General features: G+C 47.9%; 1 protein-coding gene across 2 annotated transcripts in view; it reads right to left on the bottom strand.

Moving 5' to 3' along the window:
• The window catches only part of CACNA1C (calcium voltage-gated channel subunit alpha1 C), a 1,657,037-nt gene that overhangs the window by 291,008 nt on the left and 1,339,065 nt on the right, over positions 1-26,964 (bottom strand). The window lies entirely within an intron of this gene.

Genomic DNA, 26,964 nt, shown 5'->3' with positions numbered 1-26,964 from the left:
CTTTGGCCGGGAATGGAAGGAGCGAGACGGGCGGTAGTTTTTGAGTTCGGTGGGGTCAGCTGTGGGTTTTTTCAGAAGGGCGCTGAGTTCAGCGTGTTTCCAGCTTTCCGGGAAGGTGGCGGAGTTGAGGGAGCAGTTGATGACGTCTCGGAGATGTGGTGCTATGATGGAGTCTGCTTTGTTGAAGATGTGGTGAGGGCATGGGTCTGTGGGGGATCCTGAGTGGATGGAGTTCATCAGGCGGATGGTGTCCTCAGTAGAGATTGGGTTCCAGTCATTAAGGATGTTCAAGGGGGGTGGAGGTACGGCAGAAGGTTGGGTGGGTTGGTCACCGGGTTGGTTGTCGAAGCTGTTGTGGATGTCTGCGATTTTGTTGTGGAAGAACGAAGCTAGGGAGTCGCAAAGGTTTGAGATGGGGTGATGTCGTTGGAGTTGGCAGTGGGGTTGGTAAACTCTTTGACGATGTTGAATAATTCCTTGCTGTTGTGGGCGTTGCTGTCTAGTCGGTCTTTAAGTGCGGCTTTCTTGGCAGTCCGGATCAGTTGGTGGTGTATGCGGGTGGCGTTTTTGAAGGCGTCCCTGGTGCTGGTGTTTGGGTCTTTTTTCCAGGCCTTCTCAAGGGAGCGACAGAGTTTCTTGGATTTCTTAAGATCATCGTTGAACCAGGGGGCATTTTTGCTGCCTAGTTTGATTTGACGTTTTTTCAAAGGTGCTAGGTTGTCGGCGCTGTTGGTTAGCCATTGAGTGAGGTTAATGGCTGCTTGGTTGGGGTTCGAAGAGTGGGCAGGGGGGTTTTGAAGAAGCGATGAGGAGATCTGGTCGATGGTGATTTTGTTCCAGTTTCTTCGCAGAGTAGGTTGAGGATGGTTGTGGGTTGTCGTCTTTTTGTAGACAAAGTGAACGCAGCTGTGGTCCGCCCAATGGAGAACTGTGGTGTGACTGAAGGAGATATGTTTGCTGGAGGTGAAGATAGGGTTGAGTGTGTGACCTGCGTAGTGAGTGGGGGTATTAACAATTTGTTTGAGTCCGAGGTTGGCGAGATTGTCCAGAAGGGTGGTGGCGTTGCTGTTGTTGCTCTTTTCCAGGTGGAAATTGAGGTCTCCCAATAGAATGTAGTCCTCGGAGGGGAGGGCGTGTGGGGTGATAAAGTCAGTGATATCTTCATTGAATTGTGCACGGAGTCCTGGTGGCCCGTAGAGGAGGGTGCCTCTGAGTGTGGTATTGGGGTCGGTGTGGATCTGGAAGTGAAGGTGTTCGGCGCTAGCGAGGTTGACGTCTGAGCTGGTTGAGATGCTGATGGAATTCTTATGGACGATAGCGATGCCTCCTCCTGTTTGGTAGGTGCGGTCTTTTCGGATGATCTTGTAGCCTTCCGGGATGGCAATGGTGATGTCTGGGGCTGAGGAGGCGTTCATCCATGTTTCTGTTAGGAAGGCGCCGTCCGTAGAGATGGTGTCTAGTAGATTCCAAAGGTCGATGGCGTGTCTTTGGACCGAGCGGGTGTTGAGCAGGATGCATTTTAGGTGGTTGGTGTTAGATCTCTGTTTGGTGTTAGTGGATGAGGAGTTGGTCTTGGTGCCGTCATACTTGCAGGAGTTGCATGTGAAGGGTCCATGGGTGTGTCCAGGAGCGGCTTGGGCGCAGTTGGGGAGTCGGCCGGGGTTTAGGGCTAAGAGGGTGGAGGCGTTGTATGTAATGCGGGTGGGGTGGGTGGGACGGGGGCCAGGGTGTTCTGGCGCTGGGCGCGGTCCAGGTGCGGACGGGCGTAGACGGGCTTACCTTTGGCGCGAATGGGGCGCAACCGCTGCGCGTGAACGCTGCGCGCAAAGGCATCTGTCATATGTGGATGGAGGTGAGGGGAGGGGCAAGGGCGGGGCAGCTGGGAGGCGGGGTTGTGGTGGGGAACTGGGCTGGGCTGGGGGTTAAACAACAAACAACAAAATGGCTGCGAGCCAAGAGTCTACTACAACAGATGAGGGCACAACCTGAGTTAGGCTAGGGAAAGGGCAATGGCGCCAGCACAATCAAGGTAAAATCGATTCCACAGTTTAAAGGCACAAGGCGAAAATTATACAACACTCTGGTACACGTGGAAATGGCAGTAGTGCGAGCAGAGCGCTACTTCAGTCAACAGTCACGCACAAAGTAAAGCGTCAGTAGTGCTATCAGAGCGGGAGCCAAGTTGACTCTGCAGTAATGCGAGCAGCTGAGATGTGAGCAGAGCGGGCACAAGAGCGCTACTTCAGTTAAACAATCACGTGTATAGTAAAGCGGCAGTGGTGCGAGCAGAGCGGGAGCCAGAATAAAGCTACACTAATGCGAGCAGCTGAGATGTGAGCCGAGCGGGCACAAATTAGGTCTGCAGTGATGCGAGCGCTAATAAATTAGATTTCAGCAACAATACCAGCTTCTGGGTCTGGGACAGGTCAGGGAGCAGCGTTGGGAGCGACCGCTTCTGGCGAATGAATTGGAGCCTGGTGGGAAACAGAAGGAACCAATGCTGCAGGATATTCTGGAAGCCATAACCTCTGTCCGCACGTCCTTGGAGTCGCGTATCAACCCAGTGGCCACTGAGGTGTCCCTCATCAGGGAGGATATGAGCTCAATGTACTCGTGATTAAAAGATGTCGAAATCAAGGCAACCTCCCTGGTCGAAGACACGTTAGAGTTGCAAAAAAAGGTGGAGGATCTGCAAACGCACGCTGCAAAGCTGGAAGCGCATTTAGATGACTATGAAGGGTGCTCCAGGTGTAACAAAGTACATATAATTGGGGTGCCGGAATGTACGGAAGGGCATGATCACTACTTCCCTTAAGCCACGGGTCTCTCCAATTTCTTCTCGGTGGAGTGGGCGCACCGGGTGCCTGGAGGCCGGCCGCGGCCTGGGGCCCCTCCACAACCACTCCTGGCCAGGATTTTCAATTTACGCAACAGGGATGTTATCCTGCAGTGTGCCAGATCTGCCCCACCAATGGAATTCCAGAACAGCTGCATCACTTTCTCACCCGGACTTCACCCTCAAGGTGCAACGACAACGACGACGCTTCCTTGGAGTGAAGAAGGGGCTCCACGATAAGAACATGAAATATGCAATGATGTTTCCAGCCAAACTGAGGGTGGAATCAGAGGGAAAATCGTAGTTCTTCACCACCCTGGAAAAGACCTCGGACCGGCTGGAGGGGTGGTGTATGGCGGGCCACCGCCACAACCAAGCTCGAGGTGAGAGGAGTGATGGTGACGCCCGGGCTTCTGGAGGCGGCTCGTCACAGCAGGACCTGAATGAGGCGACTGGTGGTGCCGAATAACTGGTCTGTATGTTTTCCTTTGGGTGGTGGAATAATTCCCGATGGACGGATGGCTGTGCGGATAGAGTTATCCCCGACAAATGTGTCAAGCTCCATTGATCTTGGGTCAGAATATCATAGAAGACTTTGTAGAACTGATTTCCCCAAACCTTGTCTGCTCCCCTGATAATCGGTTGGTGATGCTGGGAGGATATTGGACCCTTGCTGATTCACTTAGCATAAACATGTTAGGCTATTAATGCTACTAGTGGTATAACAACATTTGTGAGGGAGGGGGATTGGGAGGTGCGTATTGGGTCTGTGGGGTGGGTGGGAAGCGTTTTCTTTTTGTGTGTTGGTTGAGGTATCGTTGTTGTGCAGGCATGTCTTATCTTCTTGGACGCAGATGCAAATTGCAATAGACACGGAGTGGGCTACGCCCTCATGGTTCATGGCGCTGGGAACTGTAATGCCCTCTTTCCTTGTCTTCCCCCTGACGTGCTCCCCCCCGGGGCCTATTGTATCTTTCAATCAGAGTGATGGGTAATTTGAGTAAACAAAAACTTATTTTGCTTTCATGGAATGTAAATGGGCTGGGGGACAGGTTAAAGATAGGGGCGGTTCTCCAATTACTGAAACGCCACTCACCTGATGTTGTGTTTTTGCAGGAGACTCACATGTTGGGCAACGATTGTAGAGCCCTGTCACAATGGGGTTTACAGTTAGCTGCTCACTCTGCTTTCGGCTCTGGATCCCGCGGGGTGGGTATCCTTGTTTGTAAATCCTTCCCCTTAATGATTAATTCGGTCCGCACGGACCCACTGGGTAGATTTCTCTGCCTGGGACTTGGGAGGGAGCCACCCTTAACCTGGTCTCAGTATACATTCCACCTGGCCTCCACACGCAGGCCTTTATAGATCTCGGCGACCTACTTCTGGATTTGCCGGATGGGCGGTTACTGATTGGAGGGGACTTTAATTCCATTGTCTCTGATTCCCTAGAAGTTGGCCCCAGAAAGACCTGCCATTATCCCGCAAATGGATCCAGAGCTTCATAGGTGCAATGGGACTAGCGGATGTCTGGAGGTGCCTGCACTCAGAAGAACTTCAATACCCACATCTGTCGGGTCTCCGCGGCACCATGTCACGCACTGATTATGTGCTCACACTCACACATCCTCTCCACACCTTCAAAGAAATACAACACTTGGCCAGGGGCATATCAGACCACTCCCCAGTACTGTGTAGATTGGAGGTGGAGGAACCCTCGGTGGCCCGGGTGGCGCCGATCAACTTGTGGTATCTCGCTACCCCCCCACATTAGGGGTCAGTCAATTCGTCTATCTCACTCTGGGAAGCCTATAAGGCAGTCATTCGAGGGGTGGTCTTGGAACAAATCAAAGGCCAACGTGAGGAAAAGGCTGCCGCCATTATGCGCATAGAGAGTGAGATCCTAGAACTGGAACGGGTAGTGAGATCGCAGGACTCGGAAGTAGTGCGCCAATAGCTCCGCGTTAAAACCAAGGAACTCCCGGACCTAGCCACAGATGGGCTAAGGCACAATATCGGGCTACCCTTAGGCGATAAAGCGGGCAAATTGTTGGCCTGGCTGGATCGTAGAGATGGGGCGCGGCGAGTTGTGACTGAACTGGCCACTGATTCTCATTCCCGATTCACCACCCCGCAACATCGCGGACGCATTTGGTAGATATTACCACTCCCTGTATTCTTCCAGCACGACCTATTCGGAGGAAGAGGCTTCTTCCCTCCTACGTGATATATGGATGCCAGTTGTCATAGAGGAGGAGTGTCTCGACCTAGACCGAGCCATTACAGTAACCAAAGTGGAGAGGGCCATCCATGATCTACGGGGGGTAAAGCGTTGGGCCTAAACGGGATACCTGTAGAAATATTTAGGTTAACGGCAGGTATGACTGCCCCCTTCCTCGCTGCTATATATAGAGAAAGTAAAGAGGTAGGAATTCTTCCCAAAGATCACAGACTGGCCAACATCATTGTAATCCCCAAAGCGGGTAAACCTGCCGATCTGTGTTCCTCATACAGGCCCATTTCGCTCCTTAACTGGGAGGTCAAGATCCTCGCATAAGTTCTTGCCACTCGTCTGCTACAGGTTCTTCCCAACTTGGTGCACCCGGACCAATCTGGGTTCATGTCAGCAAGAAACACGTCTCTTAACCTCCGTCAACTACAGGCAGTGCTCTGCAGGGCAGGTACGATCAGTGAAGATGCCATGGTAGTGTTGTTGGACGCCGCCTCTGCATTTGACACCATTGAATGGCCATACATGTAAGCGGTGCTTCACAAGTTGGGATTCGGTCCAGAATTTATTGATTGGGTGCGTCTTCTATATTGTCAACCGTTGGCGCAAGTGGTTGTAGAAAATCGGAAGTCTCCTGTCTTCTCTCTGGGGAGGGGCACCAGGCAAGGCTGCCCCCTGTCGTCGCTCCTCTTTGCTCTGGCCTTGGAGCCTCTCGCAGCATGGATCCTGCAGGATCCCGCTATTCGGGGACTCAAGTGGAAGTATGGGTGGGAGGACCGCATATCATTGTATGCAGATGACATCCTGCATTATCTCGCCTCCCCGGCAGCGTCACTTGATGGGGTGATGGATATTTTTCACATTTTTGGCAGGTTTGCAGGCTATCGAATCAACTAGTCCAAATCTGTGCTTTACGTTCTTAGTGGGCATTGACCTCGACTTCCCCGGGATTGTCAGTTGACAGAGGCCATTGCAGGCTTCGAATATCTGGGTATCTAAAGAGTTGACGCGATTTTATGACACAAACCTCCGGCCACCACTGGCGCGCCTTAAATCTGATGTCTAACACTGGAAGTCACTCCCATTGACTCTCCTGGGACGTGCTGCCCTAATCAAAATGATGTTTCTCCCCTGTCTTCTGTATGTGTTGCAAAACACTCCTCTTCCCGTAGCGCGTCGTACTGTAAAGAACTGGAGAGAACTGTGCAAGATTTGCTATGGGAGGGTAAGCCACCTCGCATCGCCATGCATAAGCTCAGTCTGGGGTGGTTTGACGGGGGTATTGGGCTCTCCGACATGAAAAGATACTACTGGGCCTCGCAGCTTGCTGCCATCAATCAAGGCACCTATTGGCGGCACGACGACCCAGCTTTTCGAATTGATCGATGGCTTCTCTCTGGGGTGGGTTTGAGGGCGCACTATACACAAAGTCTCAGAAAAATGTCTTGTCCGGCCCAACCAATCACACCGTGCAAATATGGAAAGATGCTACTAAAAGCCTGGGGTGGGATGGTAAACTAACCCAAGCTATGCCATTCTGGCATTGTGACCAGCTGGGTCCGCTGTCGGTTCTTTCGGATTCAAAAAATGGGACCCCAGTGGTATTTCCAGAATTGGGGACCTTTGGCAATCCAGAAATGTCATACCATTCTTTCAACTATGTCAAGAGTTCGAAATGGCTAGCTCTGAACAGTTCCGGTATCTCCAAATTAGACATGCATTATTCTCAGCTCTCCCTAATGGCACGAATCTCCCAGAATCCTCCCCTTTATTGGACAGGGTTCTAAATGGTGACTTGCCAGAAAAGGCCATATCCCTTATATACAAGAAACATTTCAATAATATGACCAATCCCCTGACTCGGCTACAAGGTAAATGGGACCACGACGTTCAAGGCTTGGATGACGAGGAATGGCGTGGCACAGTGGCTTCTCCCCAAGAAGTTGCCATCTCCTCTTGACTCCGACTGGTTCAGTTAAAAATCCTCCATAGGACGTACCTATCTGGTCCCTCGATGGTTCATATGGGATATGCCCAAGAGTGGCTGTGCATGGAATTGCGGACAGGAGGGCACCTTCAACCATACACTTTGGGAATGTGAGATGATTCAGAAGTTTTGGGAGGAGGTGATTTTAAAGATGGAGGAAGTATTGGGGCAACAGTTACAATGCACTTTTGGATTGCACTGAACCAGACCAAGTGGTCACAAGACACGAGTATATGTTAGATATCCTATCAGCCCACCCATCTGGCGGAGCCTCGTCATGTAGGACATCAAACCAGGGTGGTGAGTCCAAGCCCAGATGAATTGGCCAGACAACACACACTACTGGTTCATTTTGTAAAGGTGTCCGTGCCACAGAGTGGTGCTGAAAAAGTGCAGTGCAAAACAGGGAGTGAAGAATAAGTGATGTTAAAATGACAGTCGAGGCAAAGAAAATTGTTTTTATTGAAGATATTCACCAAGACGCCAGGTTAAAAAGAAGTGTAGAACAGTGTGAAAAAATCACTGTGATGCTTTGCTAAATTATGGATTAGGCCTAATCCATAATTTAGCAAAGCATCACAGCCTGGTTTGATGTCCTACATGACGAGGCTCCGCCAGATGGGTGGGCTGATAGGATATCTAACATATACTCGTGTCTTGTGACCACTTGGTCTGGTTCAGTGCAATCCAAAAGGGTCACTTTAATAGGACCTTATAGACTCAGCTACGTCGGTTAACAGACCCTCCAACTCTTTATGTTCGTTGTAGTTCGATTAGGGGTATTGAGTTTGGTAGGTCTATAAATATAGTCCCCTTGACCCTCCTCTACCTTTGTTTTTCAACAGTTACAATGCAACATCAAGTTGATTTTGTTAAACATATGGGACCCCACTGACCTTACTGCCAAAGAGAGGATATGGGGCACGCTGGGCTTCATGGTGGCCAAGCGAAATATAGCACGATTGTGGAGGGCTCCAACCACACCAAGCATTGCGGATTGGGCCAGAAATATGGATTGTTGCATGGTGACTGAGATCCCCATCTATGTATCCAGGGGATGCCTGAAGAAATGGTCTCAAATTTGGGGGCCTTAGAATACTTTCCGGAGGGAGATTTGTGAGCCACCGGGGGGGGGTCAGGGGGATGGGACTGACGATATTGGATGATGTTGCATTCCCAAATGCATTCATATTGCGCTATGGTGAGGAGGTCTTTGATATTCTAACGCACTGTGTGCCATTAACTATATGTGAAATGCTGTGTCATTACTGTTTAAAATGCCAATTCCTCAATAAAAAGAGTTAAAAAAAATAAAAATAATCCGCTGTGATTGGTTATAAATGCAGGGATGGATACTACCGGGGACAGCAGATTCCTAGCTCCACATTTGCATTCTCAAACGGGAAAAGTTTTTGTAAAAAGCACATGGTTCCATTTAAGGGGTCTGTGCTGCTTTTAGAAAAAAAAGAAGTTGCCTGCTTGGGAAGAGCATATAGAGGTCACCTTGACCACTGCGCCTGCTCCCCCCCTCCCGAGGCTTCCTTCCTGATTCTCGAAGAGAAAGATGTCCCCTGGGGACACTACTTTCACACACCCTCCTATTTGCAATTCAGACAGAGCTGTAAAAGACCAATTAGCACAAGTGTTTTTTTTCTCATTTACATCTGCTATGCCAAATAAAAATGTCTATTAAATTTATACATAAAATAGTATTTTCTCTTTGTATTAGCTAAAGGTATCAATGGGGAGCCTCTGTGTCGGTTCTAACTGTACATTCTTTCCAATTATAAAGCACAGTGCTCTCTGATATAAAAGAAAACCTTTTTCCCTACATATATTATACGGTAAACGAAAAGATGTGTTGTGATCAATATTAGAGATTTTATCCATTAAACCAGTGCAAAAATACATTTTACCTACCAACGGCCGCAGTCTACAAATAATTTTTGGAGTAAAGGAAAGATGCTTTTTTAACTAATATTGCTAGTTAGGTCTCACCTACAGACAACGATCAATCAATCAATCATATCATATCCTTTGTAAAGCGCACTACTCACCCGTGAGGGTCTCAAGGCGCTGACGTGGGGAATGCTGCTACTGCTCGAAAAGCCAAGTCTTGAGGAGTTTTCTGAAAGTCAGCAGGTCTTGGGTCTGCCGTAGGTGGATGGGGAGGGTGTTCCAGGTGTTGGCGGCGAGGTGGGAGAAAGGTCTGCCGCCGGAGGTCGCTCTTCCGAAGCGGGGGACTGTGGCGAGGGCGAGGTCGGCGGAGCAGAGCTGGCGGGTGGGGGTGTATAAGCTGAGTTATCTGTTGAGGTACGTTGGTCTGGTGTTGTGGAGTGCCTTGTGTGCGTGGGTGAGGAGCTTGAAGCTTATCCTCTTGTTGACCAGGAGCCAGTGCAGGTCTCTCAGGTGGGGTTGTCAGGATCCTGAGTTCAGTGACCAGTGTGACCAGTAGGGCGCCTGAAAAGCTCCACAGACGTAGATATGCAAAGACGTATTCGCGCTGGAGAAAGAACCATATTGTCTCAAGACTCATGTTCAGACAGTGTATGCAATTGCTTATCAACTCAAAGCAACATGGATGCCAAAGAACCATTGATGGTGGGTCAGTGTCAGCGGTCTAGTGGTTGAAGTCGCACAACTTCTGGACAGATAAACGCCCCTGATTACCTCTAACCTACGCACTTCAACTGACTTTGCACCGTGCTGCGTGCGTGATATTTGAAGTCCGTAATTCTGAGGCATTTTTGGTTCTGGTTTGGAATAAAAACGTGTTTATTTTTGGAAAGCCGCAAGTTTCCTCTTGAAGCAGTATCGCATGCGCAACGTGGGAGCAACTGGTACATTTAGCGTCTTCAGCTACGGAACAGAGAAAACTAGCTGCCAGTGTTGCTGTGTGGCGTGCGCATTTACCAGGTATTTCTTGGACATTGTTTAGTTGGCAAACAGTTACAGACTTTCAGCAACGGAGCAAAAGACTGTTAGCATACTCGTTATCCTAAATGTAAATAGCGTTTAAGTACCAACGCTCAGTTTTGGGAACTTCTCCTATGTCAGTTGAGATTATGTCTACCTAATTGGGAGTCCAGGGTTGACATTCCACTACAACTAATATTGAATATTAGGGTGAGTTTCTTTTATATAAATTGAGTATAGAGGTAATTCCATTTAGACATTAGAATTAACGATAATGTGTGCTTACTGATGCTGTGACAGGCTTTAGACCAAGTACAAACAATCACATGCAGCTATCCATGAGAGAGAAGCTTAAGCCCAGGTCAAAAAGGTAATAATTGTGGAATTAAGAAAACGTTAGAATATAATCTGTGGAGAGTGTGTTCTAAGGTTTGTCGTTTATGCAGGTGCAGAGCGACAACGTAGAATAGCTGACACCTTAAGACCAGAGAACAGTGGTCATCCGACCAGGCAGTCTCTCTCTCTTTATCCACTTCCCCTTTCCCTCCTGCTTCAGAGGCCACCAGGAGTTATTCAGGGGGGCACCTGAGGAGGGGGGGCATTGGGAGCATCGTCAGCTTCGTTGGACCAGGTGTGAGCCTTCTGACAGATTGAAGTGCAAGTCTTTTCCATCCAAGCCACGATGGCGGAAGGGTTTGTTCTAAAAACTCTGACCGGGATTCTGGATGGGTTGCAAAGTCAGTTAATTCAGTCAGCTGAAGATAATAGGGTCTTGAGAGAAGAGGTGAAAAGGTCCTAACAAGAGAATCATATAATTAGGACCAGAATGGAGGAGCTGTTGGCAGGAAGTTCCTCAGCATCTGTTCTGGGTTCAGCTGCAGAGGTCGCAACTCAAGTGGTTCACTCTGTAGCCCCAGTGGTTCCATTAGCCAATCCATAGAGGTTTGGGGGGGACCCTCATAAAGCCCAAATATTCTTGACGCAGTGCTCGGTACATTTTTTGTGCAGACCAGTGGTATTTAAGGATGATAAGGTGAAGGGTGCTTTCATGCTGTCCTATATGAGCGGTGATGCGGCCGCTTGGTCTATGCCTTTGATATCTCGTGATGACCCTGCCCTATATAATTTTGATGTGTTAAAAAAATTGTTTTTACGAATTTTTGACAGGAGAACTGCAGAACAGGCCACAGATAACGATGGATCTGAAGCAAGGCAACCGCGAGTTAATTGCGTACATCGCTCAGTTTAATAAGCTAATTGTCGAAACGGAGTGGTCAGAAAGCAAACGTTCCGCTATATTCTACAGTGGCCTGAGGGATGAGTTGAAAGATGCCCTGGCACAGATTCCAAGGAGACCTCGAGAGATATCAGAATGTATTGATTTAGTGCTACAACTCAAACACAGACTCTCGGAAAGGAAGTCTGAGAAGAAGAAATATTTTCGAACCTATTTTCCCAGGTTAGACCACGCAAAAACGGAACATTCGAGAGCAGACAATGGGTCCGGAGAGGAACCGATGCAGATTGGGTCAATCAGAGGTCCATTGTCCAAAGAGGAGAAGGAGAAAAGGCGAGCCAACAATTTCTGTCTGTATTGTGGAGTCTCCGGGCATTTTGTTAAAGACTGTCTTAAAAAACCCAAGATCAGCACAGGTTTAAAAGACAAATTCCACCAGTAGAGGGAGTTGCTCTGGTGGGAAAAGTGGTGAATTCAACTCCAGAAATGCAACAATTGATAAACACACTTCAATCGGCAGCGCCACACTTAACTGTGTCGTTTGTCGTAAGATTTGGAACCAATGAGGTCAAAGGAGTGTCTGTCATGATTGACTCTGGGGCAACCGGAAATTTTTGTGATTTAAAATACGCAAAGGAAATGGTATTCAAGCAACAAAGAAAAGGCACTGTGAGATGGTCAAAGCTGTAGATGGCACCAACCTTACTTCAGGACCAATCACTGAAGAAACAGAAACCCTGGAGTTGGTGGGATTACAAGGTCATCGTGATTTTCTTAGATTTAACCTAATTGATGCCCCGCAGTTCCAGTTAATTCTGGGATTGCCATGGTTAACGGAGCACAATCCCAAAATTGACTGAGAGAGACGAACCGTAGAGATGACTCCGGAGCATTGTCAAAAGAATTGTTGCTTGGCTCACAGTCGGAAAATTTTCGGTTCTCGAGCCCAACTCACCAATCAAGTGTGTGTTTTAGAGGTGAATGAAATTCCTAAGGAACACCAAGACTTGGCAATCGTTTTTGATAAGGTTAACGCAGAGAAGCTTCCCCCACATCGGAAGTACGACTGCAAGCTTGAATTAGAACTTGGCGCCAAGTTGCTGTGCAGTCGGATATATGCCCTCACGGAAGCGGAAAATCAGTACCTCAAACAATATTTGGATGAATATTAAAAAATCGGATTTATACGACCCTCGCAATCGCCTGTATCTTCGCCCCTGTTTTTTCGGCCTAAGAAGGACGGCACCCTGCACACCTGTATTGACTACAGGGCTTTAAATCTGGCGACCATTAAGAACCGCTACCCGTTGCACCTCATTTCACAGTTATTGGACCAAGTAAAAGGTGCTAAGGTGTATACAAAGCTGGACCTCCGTGGTGCGTACCATCGGGTGAGGGTCGCTGCGGGGGATGAATGGAAAACTGCTTTTCGCACCAAATATGGTCTTTATGAGTACCAGGTGATGCCTTTTGCGTTGAGCAATGCTCCCTCTGCATTTCAACACTTTGTAAACGACGTGCTAAGAGAGTTTCTGGATCGATTTGCAGTTGTCCACATAGACAATATATTAATTTTTTCTGATTGCATCGAGAACCACGTCCCACAGGTGCAAGCTATCTTGAAGAAATTATTGGATAATCACTTGTACGTAAAATTGGAGAAGTGTTCATTCCACGTAACACAAGTGGAATTTTTGGGGTTCATACTGTCGGCCGATGGAGTGGCAATGGATCCTTCAAAGGTACAAGCCATTCAGGAATGGTCATCTCCAAAAAACATCAAGGAAATTCAAAGCTTCATTGGCTTTGCCAACTTTTACAGAAGGTTCATTCCCGATTTTTCCGCAAAAGTCCATCCTATCACTCAATTGTTAAGAAAAGGGAACGTTTTCCATTGGTCAGAGGAGGCGGAAGACGCTTTTCAGCTTTTAAAGAGAGCGTGTGTCATGGCGCCAGTCTTGATGCATCCGGATCCGGAACAAGCGTTTTTTGTGGAAACTGATGCTTCAGATTTCACTACTGTGGGAATTTTGTCCCAAAGGGATAAGTCGACAGGACAACTTCACCCAGTGGCTTTCCGTTCAAGGAAATTGTCTGAGACTAAGTTCAACTATAAAATTGCGGATAAAGAACTGCTCGCTGTAATGGAAGCCTTCCAAGACTGGCGACATTACTTACTGGGAGCGAAACACAAAGTAACTGTGTACACCAATCACCAGAATTTACAATTTTTGAAGTCCGCTAAAACTCTTTCGCCTCGTCAATTGAGGTGGTCATTGTATTTTTCGGAATTTGATTTCGTTATAACATACAAGCCGGGAGTGAAGAATGGGAAGGCCGACGCATTATCCCGAATGAACACCACTGAGGACAAGAGAACTTCATTGGATGAATCAATTGTTCCATTGGAAAAAATTGTGGGAGTAATTTGCTTGGAGGACTTCGCCCAAGTGATTTGAGAGCGCTGCTCTCTTCAGGAACTAGAAAGTTGGGCGGCAGATGATGATCGGAAATCAATCAGAGACTCGTTGCCGTTCTACAATGAGGCTTTATATCTACCTACACTAGAACTACAAGAAAAGGCCCTGGAAGGGTGCCATGATGATACGCTGGCGGGTCACAAGGGCACTAAAAAGACCTTAAGTTTGCTTCAGAGACATTTTTGGTGGCCAAACATGGCGGTTCAGGTAGGACAGTATGTCGTAACCTGTGAATCATGCATTAAGGGGAAGGCATCTAGACAGGCCCCACAGGGATTATTGCAACCATTACCCAACGCCCCAGGTCCTTGGCACACAGTATCTCTAGATTTAATTGTAGACCTTCCCCTCTGTCAAGGGTACACCGCCGTTTTGGTCTTAGTAGACTCGTTTTCAAAAATGGGTCACTTTGCTTCACAGTTGGTTAAATTGTTTAATCAGCATGTGGTTCGAAGTCATGGAATTCCCCAGATTATCGTTTCAGATAGAGGGGCTCAGTTTGTATCCAAGTTTTGGAAAAGCTATATGCACAGTCTGGGAATTGACACTCGATTCTCGACCAGTTTCCATCCTGAGACTGATGGGCAAACGGAGCGTGTGAATCAAGAACTGGAGCAATATCTGAGATTATATTTGCTGGAACAGGAATGAAACTGGTCCGATTTATTGTGGTCGGCAGAGTTTGCATATAACAACGCCATCCATGCATCCACGGGGTTTACCCCGTTCTATTTGAATTATGGTGGACACCCGAACCTCATGATAGGTAAAACTGCTCAAGAAATCCCTACTGTGGTTGATTGGATAGCAGGAATCAAAAGGTCTTATCGGCAAGCCTAAACTAACCTCGCTAAGGCAAAGATATCATACAAACGTCAGGCAGACAAAAAGAGAAGAGTGGGGGTTAGTTTTGAGGTTGGGGATTAGGCATGGCTGTCCACCAAACATCTTAAACTAAAAGGAAGCAGGAAGTTTCAGCCTAGGTTCATTGGTCCATTCAGAGTGCAAAAGAAAATAAACCCTGTGGTTGTAAAACTGCAACTTCCCAACAGTCTAAGAATACACCCAGCTTTTCACGTATCTTTACTAAAAAGAAATCCTCCCAATGTCCGTTTAAAAGGTAAACCAACCTCTCTTAGCATTGAATCAGATGAGGAATTTTAGGTCAGCAGAATTTTAGACTCAAAGATTGTGAGAAATAAATTGTTCTATCTAGTGGAGTGGAAGGGTTATGGGCCAGAAGAGAGGTCATGGGAGCCTTCCACTAATGTACATGCACCCCGATTAGTCAAACAATTTCACAAGAGCTATCCTACAAAACCAAAATTGGGAGGACCCCTTTTGGGTGGGGGGGGGGGGGTACTGTCAGGATCCTGGGTTCAGTGACCAGTGTGACCAGTAGGGCGCCTGAAAAGCTCCACAGATGTAGATATGCAAAGACGTAGTCGCGCTGGAGAAAAAACCATATTGTCTCAAGACTCATGTTCAGACAGTGTATGAAATTGCTTATCAACTCAAAGCAACATGGATGCCAAAGAGCCATTGACGGTGGGTCAGTGTCAGCGGTCTAGTGGTTGAAGTCGTGCGACTTCAGGACAGATAAACGCCGCTGATTACCTCTAACCTAGCACTTCAACTGACTTTGCACCGTGCTGCGTGCGTGATATTTGAAGTCCTTAATTCTGAGGTATTTTTGGTTCTGGTTTGGAATAAAAACGTGTTTATTTTTGGAAAGCCGCAAGTTTCCTCTTGAAGCAGTATCGCATGCGCAACGTGGGAGCAACTGGTACATTTAGCGTCTTCAGCTACAGAACAGAGAAAACTAGCTGCCAGTGTTGTTGTGTGGCGTGCGCATTTACCAGGTATTTCTTAGATATTTTTTAGTTGGCAAACAGTTACAGACTTTCAGCAACGGAGCAAAAGACTTCACAATTTAGCATACTCGTTATCCTAAATGTAAATAGCGTTTAAGTACCGACAGTCAGTTTGGGAACTTCTCCTATGTCAGTTGAGATATGTCTACCTAATTGAGAGTCCAGGGTTGACATTCCACTACAACTAATATTGAACATTAGGGTGAGTTTCTTTTATATAAATTGAGTATAGAGGTAATTCCATTTAGACATTAGAATTAACGATAATGTGTGCTTACAGATGCTGCGAAATGCTTTAGACCAAGTACAAACAATCACATGCAGCTATCCATGCGAGAGAAGCTTAAGCCCAGGTCAAAAAGGTAATAATTGTGGAATTAAGAAAACGTTAGAATATAAACTGTGGAGAGAATGTTCTAAGGTTTGTCGTTTATGCAGGTGCAGAGCGACAACGCAGAATAGCTGACACCGAAGACCAGAGAACAGCAGTCATCCGACCAGGCAGTCTCTCTCTCTTTATCCACTTCCCCTTTCCTTCCTGCTTCAGAGGCCACCAGGAGTTATTCAGGGGGGCACCTGAGGTGTGGGGGCATTGGGAGCATTGTCGGCTTCGATGGACCAGGTGTGAGCCTTCTGACAGGGGTGTGATGTGGCTGTGGCAAGGGATGTCGAGGATCAGGCGTGAAGAGGCATTCTGGAAGTGTTGGAGCTGTATCAGGAGTTTGGCCGAGGCTCCTGCGTAGAGGGCGTTTCCGTAGTCCAACCTGCTGCTGATGAGGGCCTGGGTGACCGTTCTTCTCTTTTCAGTGGGGATCCACTTGTAGATCCTGCGGATCATGCGGAGGGTGTTGAAGCAGGAGGTGGCGGCGTTGACCTATTTAGTCATGGAGAGGGTGGAGTTGAGGATGACCCCTAGGTTGCGTGCATGGTCGGTGGGTGTTGGAGCGGTTCCCAGTGCGGTAGGCCACCAGAGTTCGCCCGAGGCCGAAGGGGTGGATCCGAGGATGAAGACCTCCTTCTTGTCCGAGTTCAGCTTCAGTCAGCTGTTCCTCATCCATTCAGCGACGGCCTTCATTCCTTTGTGAAGGTTGGTTTTGGCAGTGCGGGCGTCCTTGGTGAGGGAGAGGATCAGCTGGGTATCCTCGGCGTAGGAGATGATGTTGAGGTCGTGCCGACGGGCGACATGGGCGAGCGGTACCATGTAGATGAGCCCTGGGGTACATTGCAGATGATCCCGGTGGCTTCGGAGCAGAAGGGGGGAAGGCAGATGCTCTGTGTTCTGCCGGAGAGGAAGGAGGTGGTCCAGTCCAGGGCCTTCTCTTGGATCCCAGCGTTGTGGAGGCGTGTTCGTAGTGTGTGGTGGCAGACCATGTCGAAGGCGGCTGACAGGTCCAGGAGGATGAGGGCTGCCGTTTCTCCATTGTCCAGCAGGGACTTGATGTCATCGGTGGCGGCGATGAGGGCAGTCTCGGTGCTGTGGTTGCTGCGGAACCAGGACTTGGAAAATGTCCAGGATGTTGTTCTCCTCGAGGTAGCGGGTCAGTTGTTCGTTGACGGTCTTCTCAATGACCTTTGCTGGGAGCAGGGAGATGGGCCGGAAGTTCTTGAGGTCCATTGGGTCCACCTTGGGTTTCTTAAGTGAGGAGTTGAACTTGGCGTGCTTTCAGCTCTCTGGGAAGGTTGCTGTCTTGAAGGAGGTGTTGATGACTTTCCGGAGATGAGGTGCGATGGATGTACTGGCTTTGTTGAAGATGTGTGGGCATGGGTCTGATGGAGATCCGGAGTGGATGGTGTTTATGATCTTGATGGTGTTGTCGTCGTTGATGTTGGTCCAGGAGAGCAGGTGGTTGGTGTGGATGGTGGTCGTGGCGGCGGAAGTCTGAGTGGTTGCTGAAGGACCTCTTGTAGGCTCATATACAGTGGGTTTAGAGACCACCCATTGCTTGCCATTGGTTGGTTCTCTCGCCACTCTCATTTGCTCACTACTTATTCGATGGCTTTCTTCCTCTTTTTCTCTTTGTCCCATCCCTGAAATACAGCCTCTTTACCATCCTTTAGGATGGTTAACTCTTATTCTTCCACTGCTCACTATTAAGAAACTACTTTTTTCTTTTTCATTGTGCACTCCATGAGGGTGCGTGTATTTGCAGCCTCTCTACCTTATGTGCTGGTTACCTCTTGGAATTTCCGTCCCCAGTGTTCTCTTGTTTACAATCCCTCCCAGCTTGTTTGTTAAAGCACAGCAACATATATAATTTTGCCAGAGAATGACTAAAGAGCAAAATATAAGGGTTGTTTGTTTTATCTCCTGCATTCCACATATTACATGAATGCACATGCTTCTATGGTGCTGAGGTAGGGGCAGGCTGCTGCACCCGCTCAGCTGCAATTTGAAGCGGGAAGTGTACTTAGGATCACTAAAAATGAACGGTCTGTTCTTCAGCACTCCCTTAAATCATGTGCCCAGACTAATGCAGAGGACTGTCCACTGGAAAGTAAATTAGACCCTGGAAGGCATTTTACTTTACATTCTGACACTTTCTTTTCCTTTTCAAAACATGTTAAGAGTTTCTTGAGTGAAAAGTATGAAAAATAAGGCACTCTATAATGATTGAAAATATTGAATACAATGTACAGTTTTTAAATACCTTAAGATATGTGTTTACCTTTCTTTCAGTATTTTGAAATAGTTTTTTTCTTTTACTTTATCATACAATGCTTTACCCACAAGCATTGGCAACATCAATAGATTGGCACTTGCATTATAAAGGTGAGACCTACTGGCTTCGCCTTTGCTTGTGTCTGATTAGTGGTCCCTGTAATATTGATCCCCCCGTTTAGAAATAGATTGTACTTTTTACATTCAGTCTGGTATGGCTATCTTCATCAAGTCATTGTAAAATCTTGGAAAAAATAAACAGTACAGCATTTGTGTCGATGACTGAAAACATTATTTTATCAACAGCTGACAATTTGCGGGAAACGGATATCAGAAAGCAAAGACCGAGCTGTTGCTACTCATATCATCACTAACTTGTCGTAAAAACAGTGGCCGCTGGCATTCAAGGTAGCTACATGGAGATAAGTGGAAAATGTTGTGTTAGTATCTTAAGGAACATATATCTTGTTTCATACTGCAGCATTCACAGGGCGTATATGGACCAAAGTGAATTACAAGGGAGAGCTCATTTAGAACATAGGGTCAAATCCTGAATGAGGTATTCTTAGATATACATATAAACTAGAGAAAGGAATCAAAATGGTTTGGAGTCTTACAGCAGAGGAGGAAGAAGGCACATGATTAAGATATACCAAAACCTCAAGCCAGGTTTAAAAAAAGGAAGGTCAAGAATAATTGATCATGATATTGGGAGAGACATGCAGGATCAGCTCAGGATAAACCATTAGGTATTTTTTCACAGACATGGTTGAGAATGTACGGGGGAGTCTTGCACCAGAGGCAAAGAGACAAACAGTAATGGAAATCAAAGGGCCACATGACTTTCACGTTACGATAACTCAGCTGAAGCTACAATAGAATCAATTGGTTGGTGGATTTGAGTACAGACCTCTAAGCATCACCCACATAGTCATAAAGACAAAGATCACAGTTTTCTTAACAAGGTGACCTAGACAATGTTCAACGTTTTGGCACAGATGTATCAAAACACAAAGGTATCTCACCTTTATTGTACAAAGGCAACACTAATTGAGAGAGAGCTTTTCGGTGCTGAGCTCAAACCATCCTGGGATAACTTACCATTTGAATTAAGAGCTGAAATCACAAATATCAGTAAACAGCCACTGCTGGGCATGGCCCTTCATAGGGGAATTTACCCCAAAACGTTTTGCTTTTTCCACCTAGTTTTTGCAGACTCTCTCAGCATGACCATAAAAATGTGGGCACCTTCCCCCTGTACTGCCGAGGGAAGGTGCCCATGGCCACCTCGCCTGCATTAGGGAGGGGGTGCGTACTCTTTGGATTTAGGTACCGTACCTCTGCACGTCCCAAAACCAGGTACACCGCATACCCGGGTGGGCACAGTACTGGCTAGCAGTGGGAAGTAGCAGAGAGTGTGTCACTCATCAGATAGCCTGTCAACCATGTATCAGGCCTGTCAGTGCATGCCTGTGGGGCACCATTGCGCCCCTGCCGAGGTGACTCTCAGCCGACCCTGAGTGGGTCATCCCATACCATGAGGGCTCCCCCCCAGAAAAACCCTAAAGGGCGCAGGGGTGGGGAGTGGTAGGTGAAGGCTGGGCAGGTACATAGGGATATTCCCTGCCCAGGTAGTGAGAAACCCCCCACATGAGGCTTCCCCTGCCTTGGAGTTCAGCTCTTCCCATAGGATACTCCTGGGGTGTTGCTGATTCTCTTGTGTGGCCTCAGGGCTCTGTGCATGTCCTCACTATCAAGGCAATGTGAAAGTGTGTGCATCTTCCTACACAGGCTAGGAAGAGGCGCTGATCCAGTATTCTGAAACATGGGACGGTCTGCCAACACAGACAGGGAAGTGCACACTTACACCTGTGGGTGTGCGCACCGGCCCTTGTGCTGTTTCAAATACGTGTCCCGCCTGCCGTTGCAGGCTCAAGGATATGCCCTGACGCCTATGGTATATTGGATAGGTGCCCGGCATGCCACTGCGGGCTGGTGAGGACATACCTGAATCCCTGTTGTTTTACACCAGAGTCAGGCAGCCCATCATAGGCCGGGCATGCTCAATCGTACTCATAAGGGGGCCTCCCGTGTCCGGCGGGTCTGGGCTGGGTGGTGTGCACGCACTGTCAACTAGGGTGCTAGGGCCTGGGTAAGCCCATGTGCCCGCTGTCATTGCTGACTGGTGTGTGTGGGCACTGGCATCTACCCTGATTAAACTCATTATTCAATATTCGGAGCCAGACGTGCACGGCTAGGCACCTGGTGGGAACCTGAAAACTTGGAAAACTTCCAATCGGGCCCCCTGTCGGTGTTCCATTAAGTAATTTGTGCATTTGATCCAAGTTACTATTGGTCTGAGAACTACCTAAAGACCATTGTTCATGGTAAAAACCATGAGTTTTTCACACACGACCAGAGGTTACGGTACGCCTTAGCGAGCGTATACCGCCATGGTCTCACTATTTACAAGGTCCTGATGAATGCTTAGCAGAACGTGCTTATAATATACAAGCAGAAACATGTTCATGTCGACCATTTTTCACATTCCATCGGATCTCCCAGCTCCATTGTTCAGTTGGTACTGATCCGTCATTTGTTTTTATTAGTAACTAGATTACCTAAAATAAGGTATTTTTCAGGGAATATTTGTTTACTTCTTAATTTGCACTACATCACTTGCACTAAATCACAACCCGCTCCGCTGCAATTGCAGGCGTCGTAGCACACCGGAACGGCACTCGGCTGATCCGGTGGGGACCCTATGATGAAGCATGTCACCAACCAGGTTGGTGAGTGAGGGTCCTTCTAAAAACATCTGTGTGTTTCTTTTAGTGTGTTTCTAACAGTCACTCTTTTGTTGTTATTGAGTATATTCCCCTGCACACCAAGAAGAGGTAGAGCTCTAATTTGTCACTGAAAATAATTTTTCGGGCCATTTAATATCACTACTAACAAAGCAAAATGTGTAGTTTAGGTATGGAAGTTTTAGAAAAAATAAACAGGCAGCCTCTAAAAGAACTTCAGCTAGTGCAGTGCAAACTAAGCCCCATCCCACATCTGGGCCAAGGTGCCACCACACTTCTTAGAAACAAGCAGGTACTCGGGTATAGACGACCTGTACTTCTATTTTTCCATTTCAAGCACTACACAAATCCCCATCACTACTGTAGGTCGCAATAAGATTGCAGAGAGGATCTGAAAATGTCTACTGCCTGCCGCCCACTTCCTTGAAAGGATGGGCATGGAAGGCCAGGCTATTATTCACAAACAAACCAATCCAGGCTCTGCTCTCATGCACTGTTATACAGCTTCATGAGAGAAATCCAACGATTGATTGGAACAGGTGAACACAATGCTTCTAAGGAGGCCAGAGGGACTTTGCAATGCTCCCAGGTCTCCCAGACTGGGCAATTGGGTTCTAAGCCGGAAGAGCGCACGTCAGGTCGGAGAGTCCAAGACTTGTCCAACCCCACATGCGCATGGAAAGTCAATGTGATTAGCATACAGCATTCACTACCTATCTCCCATTGGCCATCCTCTGCCTCACGCCCTGCTCCAGGAGGCTGCAGGAAGCCAAGTAGTCGTTAGGCATGGTGAAAAAAGTTCTTTTGACTGTGGTGTCTAGTGGGGCAGCGTTCTTCTCTTCTGCCCCAGAGGAGAAACCATTTCCCAGCGACTGCCATAAACCATGGACATACAACTAGAATGACAAGACCTCTGCCATTGGAGGGTCGGATGGAATAGATTGGAGAGAGGTTTGACATTTAGCCTCTCGGGCAAGATCATGGCCCCACTAAATATTAAAATCTGCATACCACGGCTCCATGGCAGACAGGCCTATAATTTAGGGTAGACATCTGTGGCTCAAAGGAATACCCCTTAAACCACCCTAACTTCAAAGACACATGACAGTATTACTACTGGTGCCATCATTCAGCAAACGGTGAGATGCGATTGTGGGGATGCAGGACCAAAGAACTAAGACTGTGTGGTGCACAAGCCAGAGGACTCCGTTGTGCATAAGGAGGATTAATGGCCGTGAAAGGGACAGCATGCCCTTTCTGAATAGTGGCTGGCCTGGGCCGAAGACCTGCTGAAGTGTGGCACCCTGAAGTGTACTGTCCAAGGGCCCGACAGCTGACCTCCTGTTCTCATGGGTATCTCAGGGACATTAAAGATCTCCCACAAGGGACCTACACCATCTACCTGTGACATCTGGAGAGCTGTGCCCACATCGGCTATGGAATCCCATGAGGTAGCACTGTGTGGGTGTAGAATTAGGACTTGAGGTGCCTGTACTGAAGGGACCCTGACACACATAAGCGTCTCGTTGGTGGTGAGCACATTCACCGATTGCCGTATCCCGAGTGGCCCATTTCGGTCATGGCGCATCTCTCTTGTGCAACACGCCAACTGCATGCTCATTGCGTGCGGTGTCTGATTCACAGGGTGTGACCCTCGGAGGTGGGGTGTACCCGTAGTTGTGCCTCATTCTACCTGATGTGGCTCTGCTGAACTTGCGTCTCTGTGTATGACCGGACTGGTTTAGCGCAACCTGTATCACCATGCATCGGACGTTGTGCCTCATTTCCAGGGAGGTACGGAATTTGCAACTCTTTGGGTTGGAGACCTGAAGTGTCTGGTGAAACCCATACCAATGCGTACCAGACACTGTGTCCGGATTGCCTGGGCACGACCCTGATCAACCTGTAGCGGTCGGGGTACTTCCTCCCATCAAGAGGCCCCTGTGTTACTCGCCATTCATCGGTTGTTCCCTTTTGACCCTCATTGCGGTGGACCAACTGCCCTCTCCACACCTGGCTCCTCCCAAAGACGTCCTGGCGCTAGGTAGTAGCGAGAGAAATTGACTGGGTTGAAGGAACGCTTCCGAGACAGTGGGAGAGGGTCAAGAAACTTTCTCATTGTGTTTTGAGACTGCTGGGTGAACTTCCTGAGTGGCTGTTAAACTCCTCTTGTTTACGTCTACCTCCTAACCAAAGCTTGCTATATATCCCAACCTGCTTCCAGAGGACACATACTAAGAGTGACTTCGGCCACATGTGGTCTAGTATTCGGGAGACTGGCCGGTTATCTTCCATCTTGGGATATATGACAATCTGGGTGAACCAGAGGGTGGAGGGAAGCTGGGACCACGGAGTCTGCAGGGTATCCATTGACCTGCTCGGTATCACATTAGGGTGCTGAGTGTGTATGTGTGCGTGTGTGTTCTGTACTGACTAGGCTGATGCCAGTTGCACCGTGTAGCGGGAGTGATAGTGGGCAGACGGTCTGTGATTCACAACACTGGCTGGCGGTGCCACTTTATACATTGTTTTTTTGCCAAAACCTCAATACATTTGACAATAAGTTTATCCATGTGGCTCTGGCCAGCACTGCTGCTAAAAAGTGTTCTCCTTTCATGTATGTACATTTTTTTGATATTGTTGCGACCTGTGGTGTACCTTACAACTGTGCGGGACTGTATTATCAGGATTGCTAGGAAGGGCCTGGGGTGGATAGCGTGTCGCACAGCATAAGGGTTCTCTCTCTCTCTCATTGGGGGGTGGGTGGGGTTAGATTAGGAATTGTTCACAGTGTGCATACTATTGATTTCATAACAATACAAATGGGCCTAGAACTGCTAGTAATATATCCAAATGTGTTTTATGCCCAAATGTATATGTTCATGTTCTAATGATTGAATATGTGTGTTGAATATAAAACTTATTTTCTTACATCCTGTGTGAAGTCTTTTTTGTGAAGCTCAGTGTATTTAACACAAGTGACTGCTGTGCATTTGTTTTACACATTGCCTCCGTGTAAAGCCTGACTGCTCGTGCCAAGCTATCCAAGGGTGAGCACAGGTTATATAGCAAGTTTAATCACCCGCCCTTGATGGGAGCGGTAGGTTCTGCCTGCCTAAAGGCATCCCTTCAGCCAACCAGAGAGTGCCGGTTCCAACACCCACCTTCTCTATATTCTAAATACAACCACTTGCATGTGGACGGCTAGAGAACCCACCTCTAATATGTATAAATATGTACCTGCAACCATAATGTTTAGGAAGCTATACATATACATATACAATGAGCGTTCAGCCTTGGTGACTTCTTGCACTAGAAGGTGCATATATTAGGCATTTTTTTTAATTTTTATTGAACCTGGGAGATGCTTTTTTTTGCTAACTTGCTGTGGGACAAACCCTTGTAGCTTATTGGGAGAGCTAATTTACATTGTTAAAAGTTCCCAAGTACTTTACATGTAATGTCATTTATTAGGCACCATGATGTTGTATACCAGGTTTAATGGTAAAGCAACTGCAAGGGCAGTCATTGAACAGCTCAATACCACACAAGTGAGCTAGCAGCACTTTAAGGCACTGTTTAATTTCCTGTTTCCTCAGGGAGTAAATTGCCAATCGGGTTAGTGTATCTATCTGCCACAACATTTAGTGTATGGTGTATAGTTTCTTGCTGACTCTACATAGTTGGAATGCCTTATATCACTAGTTCTGTGGTCTGGGGCCCCCTGGGAGGTCTGCAACATCACTCAGGGGGTCTTGGGCTGTTTAGAAAAATAAATAATATTAACAGATGAATAAAGTGCATGTAAATAAAGAAGAAAATGTAAATTAAAAAATATTAAACATTCTCTAAATGTTTAGGAATTTAAAACTAGAGGCTAAAAATTAGGTCGGTATCCTCAGATTGATTTGTGAGAGCAGTGCAATTGCATCAAACAGAATATAGTATGGACGATGGGTGGCCTCAATTGAATTTAGAGAAGATCCAACATTGCCATTAACATTAAAACATTTTTTTTGTTTGTGAATTAAATTCAATATTTCATCATTTGCGCATTTGTTTGTTGCATGTTTATTTCAGTATATTGTCTTGCGGTGGAAAATATTGAAATTGCATAGGCTGGGGTCCCTGGTTTCCAATAATGCCTAAGTGGGGGTTCACAGAAGCTGAAAGTTTAAGAAATACTGTCTTATATAAATCTAAGGAAGGTGCATTAGAAGCTGTTCGGGGGCTAAATCGTCTCCTTATTGCTGTAGGCGCAGTCAACTATTGCAGCAGAAAAACATACGGTTCTAGACGAAGACTTCCACTCCTACAATTAAATCCATGCAGCAACGCTCTATGCAAGCATGATTTGATTTTGGTAGCCGAGTGTACGAAGCCTTAATGTCCTAGCTGATTCACTAACTAGATGTTCTATAAAATGAAGCACGCTGAGGAGGAGCTTCGCGGGCAAGCAAGATGGCCGCGTAAGCTCGGAGCTCCGCGGACCCTCTGGCCCTCCGCAATAATCCTGCCTGAAATCCTGATCCACGTAGGTGGATTCTGAATGCTGACGGGTCACTGATGCGGGAACTGCCTCCCGCGTTCGAATCGGAGGTTCCTACGCTGAGCTACGTCGTGTGCTGCCCCTTGCCAAGGAAGCGCCATTGTCTCCTCGGTCTCCGCCACTCCGCTGGCTTGGGATGCGTAGTGCTGGTGTGGTGATCCCCACTTGCGGAATTTCTTATACCACTGTGCCATCTATCACTGGACTTTGCTGCACCTCTGCTCTACAACCTCGGCACGGTGCACCTTGGGCTCGGAGCTGTGTGTGGTGGCCCCACGGTCTCATCGGACCCAACATGGCGGGCAAGGGCGACCCGGACAAGACAGTGAACAAAGGAGTTCGAGGCAAGTCCCAAGTGCAACAGAACAGGATTGATCGATATGCTCAACTCCGCATATCGCCGGCACCGGGAGCCTCTGCTAAGGACATCTCCACATCGGGCTCGCCGGATGGATCCGAGCCCACCCTCAGTGATGTTATGGGGGCCATCTCGGGCATCCGAGCAGAAATGCAGAAACAGCATGAGGTCCTGACCCACAAGGTGGACACACTGGCGGTGGATCTCACTCTCATCAGAGCCGATCTGGGTAAAACCAACGATCGGGTGAAATCACTGGACTTGAAAGCCTCGAGCCTCACCACCGACGTCTCGGACCTGCAAACCGAGGTCCGAACCCTACGACTCGCCTCTGACCAAGTCTTCAGGAGACTGGATGAATATGAAGGTCGTGCCAGGCGACAGAATGTCCGCATCATTGGCGTTCCGGAAGGGTCGGAGGATGCCTCGGCGGACCTGTTCGTTGAGGACCTGATACAGAACCATCTTACTCCCCCCGGGTTGAGCAAATTCTTCTCGGTGGAGCGAGCGCACCGGGTGCCAGGTGGCCCGCCAAAGACTGGCGCGGCACCTCGACCCATCATTGCTAGGTTCCTCAACTTCAGGGACCGGGACGCGATTCTACAGGCGTCCAGGAGGCATGGTCCGCTACAGTACCAGAACTCAGAGGTGAATTTCTACCCTGACTTTACCAGAGCGGTGCAGAGACAGCGCCAGAGCTACGGGGGAGTGAAACGGCGACTGAGGGACATGGGACTCAAGTACTCGATGATGTTCCCGGCCAAGTTGCGGGTCGAGCACGACGGCCGTGCAATGTTTTTTGACTTTCCGGACAATGTTGGCGAATGGCTCGAAACCCTACCACAGCGAAGCGACGACCGGGAGAACAGCGAAGGGGGCGCTGCTGGTGGCGCAGATTTGTGAGGATTGGCTCTATCAAGTGATTCAGAAAAAGGGGTGGTGATGAACAGAGTGTCTGAATTAAGCAGACCACTCTTACCCAGTCCAAAGATCAGGGCTTGATCCATCACCGTTATTTATCTCACTGCACCATC

This window comes from Lissotriton vulgaris, chromosome 1_2, assembly GCF_964263255.1.
Source record: "Lissotriton vulgaris chromosome 1_2, aLisVul1.2, whole genome shotgun sequence".
NCBI lineage: Eukaryota > Metazoa > Chordata > Amphibia > Caudata > Salamandridae > Lissotriton > Lissotriton vulgaris.
The sequence above is the reverse complement of the archived record's forward strand: the minus strand, read 5'-3'. Positions and strand labels throughout refer to the sequence as shown.